Below are 11723 nucleotides of genomic sequence, written 5' to 3' on the forward strand. Positions count from 1 at the left end.
GCCAAAATCATCCGATTTGGATAAAATTTTGTACCTACGATTATTTGAACGACTTCGCCAACCAGCAAGATAGGACAATGGAAACGGGTTTTCATGGGGTAAAGAATTAGTCTATATAACTTTTGACTCCCAAAACATAAAATTTCCCAATTTCTCTCTAATTATTTTGAAGAGCTTAAAAATCAAATAATTTTGTATATTGAAGTGTTTTTTACGGCTATTGATTATGGTGAAAATTCTAAATTAGTAAATTTAAAATTCCCATGATATTCTTATAGAGAACGAGTAAACTGTTGTAGTTTGCTTGTTTATGGATATATTTTGATCAAACTTCTTTATGTTATACTAGGCAATATTAATATTTTACGTACTATTGTACCAATAGTCAATGATTGTACGCACAATGACTACACTTTACCATTTCACGACTTTCCATGTTACCTTACATCCACTCCTATACACAAGTCCGCATCCTAAACACTATCCTGGACCTGAAACATTGCTCAATCCATTGTGCCTATTGTAGCCGTAGCCGCAGAGCAGGCGAAGGAGGTGTACAGTATTATAATTTACAATGTACTGTTTCACTGTTAGTATTCAAACTCAACCTCGCTGCAGGCGGTTCCACCCTCTGATGACGTCACTACTCAGTATTCACGTTATCTGGTTGCTATCTCTTGAACACTGAAATGCCCACGACTTGGCAGGGCTTATCTCATCTACAGCATCCTATTGGCAAAGAGGTTTGTTTGATGCAGCTATACATAATACAAGTACGTATTTTGCTGTTGCTGTCGACGATTAGATCTTGATATTGATTACGAATGGATGTTTAAGTTTTGAGGAGTTTCGTTGAGTGGAATTTCCAACCTTGAATTGCAAATTGAACATTTTATAGTTGTAATTTTCATTCTTACCGGATTACATACAAAACCAATTCTCTTTATTCAGTAAACCTGTAGTACACGCTTGCTTTGTTACATAAGTGTATCGTCAACTAATTAGTTCGACCTTGAAGCTTCCCTTACATAAATGAAACGATTATACTAGTTACCCAATGTCTGTACTTCAGGTTCAATAATGGATCCTGGTTATAATTTGTGTAATAGAATCGCTTGTTCTTCAACATGTTATTACATCGTTGTGGCCGACTACGTAGTACGGTACGGGCCAGAACGGTGTGGCTATGGCAAGGTACGATAAGATGTCGTTCTGATGTGACGTCACACTGCCGCGGGAAGTCTCGTCGTCAAGGCCGTAGACGACTGATCATCAACAAATTAAGAGTGAGTTGGCACCAGACATCAAAACAGTGTAACTCATTGATACTGTACAGTCAAAACAGTTCTGGTAAAAACGTCGTATCCTGTAAGGTAACTCTGCAGAGTTAGGAGTGCGATACGAAAGAAAAGGTATTTCAACCATTGGTTCAATATAATTCACACAAAATTGGTTGATCGGACAACACAAGAGTTCGAAACACATCGAACTACATGCTGTTATTATTCTGAGCACGATTTAAACCAGACTCTTTCAGTTCCAAACTGAAGTTAATTAGTCGTGAGTCAAGGTTGAAGAGTCGCTGTTTACATGCAGATTAGGCTCTTGGGCGTCTTGACTAACATGCCGTGTATGTGACCATAGCGTCGAAGCAGCACTAATGTGAAATATCTGCTGACGTAATTTTTATGAGTATCGCAGAAACTCATTTCATTCGACGATCTGTCAAAAAACGTAACACTTTTGAATCATATGATTTGATATAGAGCTTTTCGTGTTTGATGGAACTACGTTCTATTACTATTTTATAGTTTTGTATAGCCTTAGAATAAACATGAACTACCGATGTTTGATTGAGCCGCCGACACAGTGATGTAAATAACAGATTTCTGACCAAAAAACGCCAAATGTCACCGAGCCAAACTGAAAGCACAGTCTATACATGTTTTATGTCACATCAACTATCACAGTAACATGAATAAGGGGTGGGTTGGAATTAAATTTTAGACTGTAACACACTCTTGAAAGGCTCATCTATCTTGTCTTCTATTTGAATGGTCAACTGGTTACAAATAATGTTCCATACGTACCATATAGGTTTCATTAATACCTACTTCAGTATCGTTACAAAACAATTAATACTTTAATACTTTCTTATTAAATGGCGACCATACAAAGTAGGTATTTTAAGCCAAGTATGAATGTAGATGAGTGTAGAATGAGTGGTGTGATCTTGTAGTCTTGTTAGTGACTAAGGCCGACATTCCTTAGACACATCTGTTAATTTAATAGCCCATACAGCCAATGACAACTAAGGGACCTACAGTTTATAGTGGAATCCGAACCACATTTTAGCCTTGGTATTAACGAATATTGGTCTAATTATCAGGATAGTATACTGCGCAACCTAAGCTGAGCACAAAAAATAACAAATTTTGTAGCTTAGGGTAAAAAGAACTGAACAATATTTTCTTAACCGTCTGATCAATTGAGAGTTTCTCAACAGCGGGAACTTGGATCAGCAATGGCTTAAGAGTGGCCCACGCTACAATACACTGATAGGAGGCTAATATATGCCAAGGGAACTGCCACCTATTGTCCTACCCGTGGTGATCACTGAACACCACTCACAAGGACGTAACATCACATGATCACATGCGGGCGTCAATGGCAGTCGAGGAAGTTATTGATCAGGCGGAGGCCGGGGACTTCGGCCTACATAGGAACTTTCTGCGTCTTAAATACTGCTAGGGATACTGAAGTAAAAACATAGTACTGCAAATCACTAGAACAAGTATGGGTTGTAAGAATTTTAGTGGACCGATTTATGGCAGAAGTCAATGGAAATAAATAGTTGAGACTACTGCTGTAAGCGTGTGGAATCGTCTATTCTGTCTACTTTTACTAATGAAAAAATGTAACGAATACTCTTTACAGCATTGTGTTGTTGGCACGCCGGCCGAACTCCGAAGAGTACAAAGTATAAAAAATGGGGGTTTAAATTTAAAAATTTTGAGTGTCCCCCCCAAAAAGGGGGGATTTGGGGGGCAACTAAAGATTTTTCAACGTAAACCCCCATCAAGTGACACCTCATTTTGAAGTGTTTACAAAAACTTAAAGAATGGTGAAAACCAGAGTTCGCTATCTCTTCTCTATCCAAAATGGTAGCCAATATTACCATTACGAACCAATTTTACCATTGATTTTCTACAACATTTGACGGGCTACCATTTTGGATAGAGAAGAGATAGCGACCTCTAGTTTTCACCATTCTTTAAGTTTTTGTAAACACTTCAAAATGAGGTGTCGCTTGAAAGGGGTTTGCATTAAAAATATTTGAGTTGCCCCCAAATCCCCCCTTTTGGCGAGACACTCAAAATCATAAAATGAAACTTACTGCTAAGATTGCACGACCACCAAAAGGATATCTCTGTATATTTACTTGGAAAAATATTAAAGGGAGGGTCTTGACTTTTTATTCACCCGTATAGATATTCTGGTAATAAAAAATTCCTAAAATTGAGGTGACTTATAAAACTCTAATTTTTTTTATATAGAAAGATAAGTTTTCCAGTCCTGTACAACACTGATTCACGGTCTTTTCCCGGTAATCAAAATTCAAGTACAACTTGATACACACAGAATCTCCGGTTCCCGACCTGGATGATGGCTAGTTATCTATACGCCTATTTAATACGCAAGCAGGATTTTTGTGACAATTACTCCTCCGAAACTACTGTACCGATTGACATGTTTTTGGTGTCATTGGGAAGAGCGGAACATTAAGTTGTGCAGGAAACTTTCTTTTTGGGGGAAATAATTAGAGAGTGAGGCCCTGGGGCCCTTTAAAGTTTCGTGCCAAATAATATGGTTTCAAACCAAGCTTCTTGATAATTATTAGAAGCTTAAATTATGTTAAATTAACCCAAAATTTGCAGAAAAAGTTTGCCCGATATCAATATTCGTACACTTGGACAGACTGAAACATGCATCAAAACACACATACAATAAGGTTTATTTTATTAGGTTGGTTATTAGGTTTTTAATTTATAATGGGTTCAGAAGTCAACTAAGTATCTACGCCCTTTTATAATTATTGTTTTAACCATCACTGAATTGTAGACATAACAATTAAAATCGTATACCACACCAAGACAACGTACATTGTAATCTTTGTTTGTAAAGTAACAATGTTTGCTCTCAATATTGCTTGGTAACGAAAATCATCTCCGTATGTTTCAGAGTTTAGGACAATGAACGAGACATGAACTTCCATCAAACGTGGTAAGTTCTTTGAATGTATTTAGAACAAGGTGTTGTATGGCTATTAGGAGATCACGACCATGTAATTTAGATTCAGACAACCGCTATGTCGGTAATTTAAATGATAATCGATATATGAAACTCTCTCGGTCATCGGTCATGCTTATTCAATTATTCTATGAAACGTTATAATTAACGATTGTCCACACCTCGATTGTTTAACGTAAGCAAACCGAATGGGTTTAGTATTGTTTACTTGACGATTAGTTGTGTGGTCATCTATAGTCTGATACTATCAAACGTGGGTTTTAGTTGATCGGTCCATATTGTTAAAGTACGGTATAATTATTTTGTAGTATCCTGGTAGTTGTTAACAATGTTGAACGGTAGATAATCTTAAAAATGATGATAAGCGATAAACCAAAGCGATACAAGATCCCTAGATTCTTTTTATGAGGACCGTTTTCTATAGCTAGTTCAAGAAAATTCGATTTTACTATTATTTTACTCATTCCCTAGAAAACGTGAATTATTTGGGGGCATGGATCCCAATATATGCCGCATACTTACAGGCAGGGGGTATAGAATAACACCCTTGGGAAAGGGTAGGTAAGGGAGAAAAATGTTAAACGATATAGCAAAGTAAAAGTAAATTCTGTAGTTGTCACTAGGTAATCCAACTAAACTGTTCATATTTTGAAATTTGTAAAAATAATTTAAAACCATGGAAACAATGCATTACCTACATCTTATTTATGGCGATGCAGTATGAACATATTCAACTCAGGGTGAAAAGTGAGTAAAATTCTGAATAAATCTAGCGTAGGTTTCTTTATGAGTATGATATCTTAAAACCCTCATTGTGTGGTAAAGTATAAAGTATTGCACTATTATTGCTACCAATCGTAATTTCATTAAATGAAAATTGTTGAAATATACGGGAAGTGTAACTGTCAACTATTTAGGAATCATATTTAATTTCAGTGTCATGATAATCAAGACGTTTGTTGACAAAACGTTAATTTGGTTATTAAGTTGAAGGGGAAATGCCAGAATCAGTGGTGTAGTCTGTGAGACGTGCACGTGACTAATAGAGTTTATGAACCAGTCATGTATTTTTCTACCCTCGTAATAAATAGGAGATTAGTTCATGGTTCCTTATTTGCACGAGTCGAACCGAGGCGCGTCTCGATCCTACCCTTGCGAATTCTTCGGCCGTGGGGTTGACAGTTGCTTCTCTGTCCGTTTCCCTTCCACCATCATGTGAAATGGTATTCAAGTTGGCATATTATTATCCTCTCACTTCAAGGAAGTTTGAGGATTTCAGATAATTGACAATTGAGTAAAGGACTCCTCCAGTTGGACGTTGGACACAAAGAATAACAAAAAGAATAACAAATATGCATTGATGAGAGTTCATGTTCAATAATGAGATCTAAGAACTTGATTTTCATACTTTCAGTAGTTTTATATATATACGGATCATAGATGTTTTACAAACTGTTTGTAAGCTAATTTGGAAATCTTTTAAAATGATTGTCGATCCAAATTACCCAATAATATTATTAGAAATCTTCTCAGTTTATACCACAAATATAAAACTGTCATTTGTACACATTGAAAATATACTATGTTGAGCAAGATTTGAGTTGTTTGGACAAAAACTCTACAGAGTGTGCTCATATCAACTAGAAAATTGTTTAACATCTGGTAGATATAAATGAAAAATAGCATTACCAAAACATAAGACTGACTATAAAAATGTTTAAATGTTCAAATAAATTTTAAAGAAAATCTTTAACGTTATAAAAAACTTTTAATGATATTTACTTACTCTACCTATACTGTAATCCTTAGTAGTCGGGGAAAATATTGAGATATGTTACAGTACTGAATCTGGTGTACTGTATTTAGTTTTTGATGTTTACTCATCTTTTACCAACTTTGAAATAATAGTAACTATTGAACTAAACATTTTATGGAATTTATTGCGTTTGTAATTTGATACTATAACCAAAGAGAAAATAATGCTATGACATTACCTTTATAATAGAGAAACTAAGCTATATATTTGTGACTTTTTTTATTAAGAATACAGTAAAACTAGCTAATTTGACTAACCCATATTTTTGTCCAATCGAAACTGATCCTACAGTATATTGAAAGAAAGAACAAAATTACATACTGCTTTTTTATAAAAAAAAAATTACAATATAATTTTGTTTTTCTGTTTCATCACTTCACATCAATAAATGGAGTGCACGAGTCCCTGTCCATAACAAAAGGAAAATGTTAGTGCTGAAATTGTATAGAAGAAAACTACGAGAAGCAAGAGCAGGGAGGTGTTGGAAATACTGGAACAGTACAACAAATGGAGAAAATTGTAAGCAAAGGCTAGAAAACTCAAAGAATGTGTCAAGGTTCTTGTATTCAAACTAATTTAAAAACTCAATCTCACCCTACTGTTAGTTCCAATAGGTTTGAGATATTGTCACCTGTTAGTGTACATGATCTCACAGCTCAGAATGATGAAATAGTCAAATCATCAGATAAGGCTGCCCTGTGTAACACTAATGACACCCCTTGTCCAAAGGTTGTCAACATCGCTCCAGGTACTCCTAAACGTAAAGTGGCTAACAAAAAGACAATATCTCAGATACCATCCACATGTGTTGACAAATCTGGTAATCATACTGTGTTACCTGGTAATCTGAGTGAACGCACAGTTGAGATTTTTGCCGACAGTCATGGTAGATTTCTTCGGAACTTTGTGCAAAATACTAGATCATTGAACAGTAATTTTAAGATCCGTTCTTGTGTCAAACCGGGTGCTAGATTAAGTCAAGTTCTTTCGTCAGTAATCCCGCAACTGTCTCACATGTCAGATAAAGATGTCCTAATAGTAATTGGTGGTACTAATGATGTTGTAAGCGAACACTGTGGTGACATTGTCCAAGAGTTTGAGAAGTTACTGAGGGCGGCGTCTCACACTTCGGTAATTATAGTAGGGCTGCCTAAGCGTCACGACCAGCCAACGCTAAATCCGACAATTGATGAAACCAACTTTCAAATACAGAAGCTGGTCAAACATTTCAAAAATGCAAAATTCCAATCCATTGAAACATTTGAGAGGGGTTTCTACACTAAACACGGGCTGCATTTGAATGAGAGGGGTAAGCTTTGTCTTGCAAATTTGTTGTGTAAATCAATTTGTAGCGATGGCACCTGTAAATCTGACCATACCATTGTAAATCCCCCTCATTCAAGGTCACGTGTATTTTCAAACTCTAGGTTTTTGAAAGATTTTACTTCACCTGTAGAAACTCACATTAGTTTAAAAAAGACAAGAAATAGGAAAAGTCAGGTTTTTTATAATAAATCTTTTTTAGGCACAGGACACAAGCAACGCCAAATACCGTGGACGGCTCCAGAGTCTGCCAATTGCGGGCTCCCCCGAGTCATCTAAAACTGTTACATCAAAATATACGTGGTCTGGCTTCAAAAATCGAGGTTTTTGAAATATTATTGGCACGCGAAATACCTGATATTGTTTGTGTGACCGAACATAATCTCAGGGATCATGAGTTTGAAAACTGCAAGCTAAAAGGTTATGCTAATGTAAGTGCGTATTGTCGCCAATCTATGAATAATGGTGGTGTATGCATACTAGCAAGGGACGGCATTGAATTCCAAAGCATTGAAACAAGGGAATTTTGCGAAGAGGGAAAGTGCGAGATTACAGCTGCAAAAGTAACTGCAGATAACGAAAACATTCTTATAATAGCTGTTTATCGACCCCCTAACAATAGCTATGGCCTCTTCCTAGAACTTATGTCCAACTGTCTAGAAAAGAATATAAAGCCTAAAGATAGAGTAATTGTGGTGGGTGACTTTATGTTGACGTATCAATAGAATCAACCACTTCTAACCAACTTAAATACATAATGAGCTCATTTGGTCTTAGAAATGTTGTAAAATCATATACACGTGAATTTAAGAACTCCAAAACTCTAATTGATCAGATTTATACCAATTGTACTGACGATTCTATCGATTGCGCTGTTGTAGTGTCAGCCCTCTCAGACCATCATGCCCAGATTGCGACAATCCATGGTCCTAGAATAATAAAATCCTTTGCGAAGTACAAATTTTGTAGAAGATTTGACCAATCAAGCAGAGTCTTATTTAGATATTTACTGGCTTCTGCAGATTGGGAGCAATTATACAACACCAAGGATTTAAACACCAAATTTACAATATTCAATGACCAACTATGCCATTTCCTTGACGTTGCTTTCCCAAATAAATTACAAAAAATTAATAAAATTCAGTCTAAGGGTAAAATCAAACTGGACAAGGAGACAATAAATATGAAAAACCAAATGCTTGATCTTTATGTAGAAACCAAGGACTTAGACTCAAACCACCACCTTCGTCAAAAATACTTGCAGATTAAACGCACTTACAGAAATAAAATAAGGCAACAAAAATCAGATATGATTCATGATAGAATAAACCAATCAGATAATAGAAATAAAGCCATCTGGGATACTATTAAAGAAAATCTTCCAAACAAAAGTAGTAATGCAAAAGAAATAAATCTTCATAATGAAAAGGGGGAAATAATTAGAGACCCACAACAAGTTGCTAATGTCTTTAATAATTTTTTTACATCAGTTAGTATGCCATTAGATAAGAAAGGCAAGCCAAATCATATAAAGCCTATTCCTGATTCCCTTTTTCTTAAGCCAACAAACAAGACCGAAGTAGAAAAGATCATAAAAGAAATGAAAAATAAACGGTCGGCTGGAACAGATGAATTGTCACCAAACCTGTTAAGAGAAGTTGCAGACCTCGTATCTATCCCTCTAGCTAACTTAATAAATGCCTCCTTTGAATGTGGCCAGTTCCCAGATGCCCTGAAAACGTCCATTATTAAGCCACTCCATAAAAAAGGAGATCGCCACCTCTGTGACAACTACAGACCAATAGCCATAACATCATCTATATCTAAGGTATTTGAAAAGATAATACTACTAAGACTATTAGAATTTTTTACAAAAAATATTATTTCAGAGAAGCAATTTGGGTTCACAAAAAAGAAAACCACCACAGACGCAATGACTGACCTTATCTCAAATTTAGTAAATTCATTGGATGCAGGGGAACATACAATGGGCTTTTTTTTCGATCTGAGCAAAGCCTTTGATATGGTGGATCACGCATTGCTTCTTGATAAGCTTTCTTGTCTTGGAGTGCGAGGGCTGGCACTGCAATGGTTTAAGTCATTCATTACAGGACGGAAGCAGTTTGTGATGATTCAGGCGGTGGATGACTTAGGATATCTGAATACCTACCGCTCACCCCATTGCGAGTCTGCTCGTGGCGTGCCTCAGGGGTCAGTCCTCGGTCCGGTGTTGTTCCTTGTCTTTGTGAATGATCTTCCATCAATTGTAAATTCTGGAAACATTTGTCTATTTGCTGACGACACGTCGCTCTCGGTTTCTGATCAAAATTTCGATGAACTCGAAATAAAGGCCTTTTTGCAAGCGAGCTCCATGATGCAGTGGTTCGAGGACAACTCATTGAGTCTAAATGCCAGAAAAACTGAATTTGTAAATTTTTCTATAAGTTCAGCTGGGAAAAACAAAAACAATTTCCTTTTGAATGATGTTGTGCTCGAGGCAGCTGATCAGGTTAAGTTCTTGGGATTGGTGCTCGATAGAAACCTGCGCTTTCATTCCCATATTGGCACTGTGTGTAGAAGGATTTCTTCGGGAATCTTTCTTCTCCGCCAACTTTCTAAGTTTGCAAAATGTGATGTTCTAATTACAGCATATTATGGAGTGATTTTCCCGCACCTGATATACGCAGTGCCGGTGTGGGGGTGTGAGTGTGGGAAAACGTCTTTCCTTTTCCGACTCCAGAAGAGGGCAGTTAGGGCAGTCTTTGGTTTGAAAAGAAGAACATCTTGCAGGCAATACTTTATTTCATCACAAATTTTAACATTTCCCTCAATATACATTTTGGAAACTTTGATTCTCATTAAAAAAAACTTACACCAATACCAATCTTCACTTACACATTCCTATTCACTACGTAACAATTCCCATCTTAAATTACCATCTCATTCAACTACATTTTTCAAGAGACACTTTCATTACAATGGCATTAAACTTTTTAATCTCCTCCCTCCCTCCCTTCAGCTGGAGTCGGACTTGAACAGCTTTAAAAAGCAAATCAAAAAAATACTCTTGGCCAAGGGTTACTACAGTGTTCGAGATTGTGTCGCTGATGGGTTTAGTTAGTTAGTTTTTTAGTTGTTGTAAGAAGTATTGATATTGTCATAGATAAAACATTCTATATTGTTTTATTGAAGCAACATTGTCTATTGTTTATTTTAATTTTAGTTCTATTATTTGACATGACCAATGCAAATTTTGTATCTGTTATTTTGGTTCAATAAATGAGTTATGAGTTATGAGTTAAGGCAAATCAAATAACTAAATCTCTAAAAGTTTACTTAGAACCATGATTTTGCAATAAACTTTCAAATGTTTTATTGTTCAGTTACTTACAGTATCCTTTAGGTTTTAAGTTTCATGATGATTGTTGTTACATGAGTTTTTACCTTAGTTTATTTTTTTTACTTTCTCCCCCTATACATAGTAGCCTATATGGAGAAAGTATCGTTTTCGTTAAAATTTTCGAGTTTGATTTTTGAATGGATATATCAATTTTGAGTCCCCCTGAACCCAAAAAAGTGGGTTTCGAACTTGAAAACCACTGTGTGTCTGCGTGTGTACAGAGCTACAGACCACACCTGTAGTCCGATTTTAATGAAATTTAGTATGTAGGTACAAATTCATGGTATCTCCAGGCGTTGTTTTCATTTCTTTTATTTAAAAATAAAATATAAAATATTTATGGAAATAATAATAATGCAAAATCTAAAAATAATGGAAATAACGGACCATTATCTACAACACTACAACACATTTCATTCCCAGCATTCCAACACTCCGAGTCAGCTGTTCCTCCACATTCCAACACCTGGGACATAAATCAGCTGATTGCATGACGTCACTGTCACACCGTGCGTAGACATCAGCTGTACAGATAATGTTGGGATGAGGACTGTAGCCTACGTCGTTGTTGGGCTGGTTTACCGTTACAATAAATGTCGCATCAGTGACTAAATGGAACAGGTCAGTGTGATAAATTTAAGTGGTTTAAAGCACAGCACATTAGTCTCAATGGGAATGGAGTGAAGATTATGTCAAATTTAAGAAAAATAAAAACATATTCTGATGTAATATATTATATGCAGCAACTCGCCTTTGCTTCGCCCCCAGCCGCCCTAGCTGTTAGTCGTCATTTGGAAATTCAGGAGGGGGGTAAACTGCATAGTTAGTTGAGCATACTTAAGTCGATATTTCAATCTTATTCCCCTTAAGAAT

Source organism: Macrosteles quadrilineatus, unplaced genomic scaffold, assembly GCF_028750875.1.
Source record: "Macrosteles quadrilineatus isolate MER2022 unplaced genomic scaffold, UCM_ALF_1.0 Scaffold_5__1_contigs__length_97177068, whole genome shotgun sequence".
Classification (NCBI taxonomy): Eukaryota; Metazoa; Arthropoda; class Insecta; order Hemiptera; family Cicadellidae; genus Macrosteles; species Macrosteles quadrilineatus.